Consider the following 3,107-nt stretch of genomic DNA (forward strand, 5'->3'; position numbering starts at 1 on the left):
ATCGTGAGTAAATCTTTGCTCTGCTGTACTACTGAAGCTGTGGCAAGAGTCGGAGGTATTATCCGCCAACATTCTGTTACAGTTTTATCTATTCTTCTGTTAGATATGCAGGAATGTGTATAAAAGAACACTGAATGATGTTGAGCCGACCTCCTCAATTATTCAGCACCTCTCTCCGAAAATATAGATAGTAAATCAATGGTGATAAAAGAGCGTAAGATACCATTTTGGATTCAAAGTACCTTTTGTATTAGAATCTCAGCCTCCCTTAGGTGAATGCATAATCAGATGCAGACGTTATGAGAATCCCTGCAGTGTTGGGAACGCCATGTCGAGATAACACAAAGTCTTAAAACACAGTAATTGTGTGCCTTTGAATTTTTAGCACCCGAAGAGACGTGGCTGGATCCAGAGAGGAGTGAATTTGTGATTTCATAGCTGATTTGTTAGGTGCACACAATGGATATCGCAGTTACATCTAAGAGTAAGGGAAATAAAATTATTGAGTGCAGAAAAGGTGCATGGAATTCATTAACTGGCGTATGCTACTCGCCTTGTCTAATGTGGCATGTAACAATGTGGAGGCTTCTCCTGCTCAATATGCTCTTATGCATCCATACAGGTTTGGCAACAGTGTGACCTGTTTCAGTCTGGAGGAGCTTCAGGGCCCAGAGAGAAACTGAAACTAGTTTAGAGATACCAGACAGGGATTCTTCATCCTCACAGAAGTTCTTAGAACATCAATCCCTCCTCAATGCAATGCTTTGTATGTATCAGTCACATGTTACCGTGTGTGCAAGAGAAAAACGATGAGGCAAACAATGATTGCAGCAATTATTCTATGTCCTTATTTTCAAAACATGAGCTGACATCCCACTTAAGTTTGATATTTACCCTCTACAATATGCATTTATGATACCATTTCACAAAAGAAAAAAAAATATTCAGCTGTTCAAAAGTAAGATTTTCTTTTTCTTTAAGAAAATTATATTTTTATTCAGTAAGGGCAATCAATTGATCAAGTGTGACAGTAAAAGACTTTTACATTGTTACAAAAAAAAAAAGAACAACAACAAAAAAAGAACTTTAAACAAAAATACACACGAAAATATTAAGGATTTAATATGTTTTCAACTGCGATAAGAAATGTCACTTGAGCATCAAATCAGTATATTAGAATGATTTCCGAAGGATCACGTGACACTGACTAGTAGAGTAATGACTGCTGAAAATTTGGCTTGCCATCACAGAAACTGATTACATTATAAAATCAAAAAGTTATTTAAATAGTAATAATGGTTCACAATATTACAGTTTTTTTCCTGTACTGATCAAATAAATGTAGTCTTGGTGAGTATAAGAGACTTCTTTTAAAATATCTTACTGGCCCCAAACTTTTCAATGGTTGTATATATGTTGGTACTGTTTTAACGATTGCAATATATATATATATATATATATATTTGTTTTTTTTTTTTGTTTTTTTTTATATAATTTTACCAGAAAACAAATAACCTATGCCTAAATCTATGTAATACAGATATATAATCTGTTTATAATATATAATACAATTATTTAAAAAAAAAATTAAAAAAAAACGTGACAATTTCTAAAAAAAATCGAATAGGCTTCTAATATTTTGTTATGGCCCCTCCTGATAAAAAAATACTCATGAATTGCACATTTCATTTGATCACAATGAGCCAAATTTTGTCATGTTGCCTGAAGGCAACATCATACATATAGGGTTAAGAGTACTGCAAAACCAAGCCTAACTTAGTGTAAACTTTTTTTGGTTTTGGGGGACATACAGTTGGTCCACACATTATGTTCATGGATTGTATTGTGCTTTTGACCTTACATGGGCCATCTGTGGTGTTTCACTACTAAATGCTCTTTGGCTTTCTTTGTGCACTGTTTTATCTCTGTTTATTCCACAGCTGAGCAGCCGTTTTCTCTCCGCCACTGGAGATTTGTCAGGTTTGATTCAAAAAAGCAAAGAACAGAACTTTTTGTCAAGCTGTCAAACTCCAGGGTCAACATAGCTTTCATTCCTAAGACAAGGTCAGAATAGTTATAATTCACTCGGGCTGCTCAGATTTCACTTTGAAACAGGTGGCCATTTACAGAATGGAATCATTTGAGCCACTCCAAAACACATCATGTTTTGACAAATTTATGGAGACTCATGGAGAAATGCTGCACACAGTTTTACACTAATTAATTCAGTCACTTCTAGACATTTAGTAAATAGTCGCCTTCAATTCACCAGAGAGCATTTGGAGTAGTCCTGTGGAGAGAACACCACCCAGATTCGTGTCAATATTGACAAATAGTCTATACTCAACTGCTTATTTGTAAATGATTCTTGGCATAGACTACAGCTCTTGCCATGGACATTATTGCTGAAAATTCCCACAAACCTCCTGAGAGTTATCACATTTGGTTGGGCGGTGAATAAAAAGCAATATTTTTTCCCCTCCAATCTCTTCAATCTATCATTCATTCATTCAAATGAAGGACATTTATAGTATTCAACTTTAAATACAGCATTCCTTCTGCAGTTCCAAGGAACTTCTATTCTATGCTAAATAACCACGTATTCATCCAAGAATTGAATTACATCGTGGACACAATAGGACCTGTGACGCGCAAGAACTTTGATATGGAATAACGCAGTAGATACTCAAATGAATTGGATTGAACAAAGGTTAAATGTTTTTCAAACACTCAATGTCGCAGAAGCCTTGGACGACAAAGCGTCTAAATACAGTTGTAGGCGTACATACGTTTGTTTAATTTAAATTTCTTTGAACGAGGCTGAAATATTTTGTGCAGAATTAGTGCTCGAGACATTCAGTGCATTTAACAGAACAGGACAGAATTTGCATAATGGGTTTTTTCTTATTCTCTTTGAAATCCAGAGTGCGGGATAATAAATGTATATGAAATAGCAGCCAAACATCAATAAATGGAAATGCCACAATTCTCTGTGGATGGTCTTGGGTGGATTTCTGCTGGAGGAGGAAAAACAGCCTGCTTATTGCAAAATAAGCAAAAAAGTGGATGTGATCAAACTCATGCCCACCAGGCTCGCTAATGCGCAC

This window comes from Sinocyclocheilus anshuiensis, unplaced genomic scaffold (genome assembly GCF_001515605.1).
Source record: "Sinocyclocheilus anshuiensis isolate Anshui unplaced genomic scaffold, SAMN03320099.WGS_v1.1 scaffold1099, whole genome shotgun sequence".
In the NCBI taxonomy this organism is placed as follows: Eukaryota; Metazoa; Chordata; class Actinopteri; order Cypriniformes; family Cyprinidae; genus Sinocyclocheilus; species Sinocyclocheilus anshuiensis.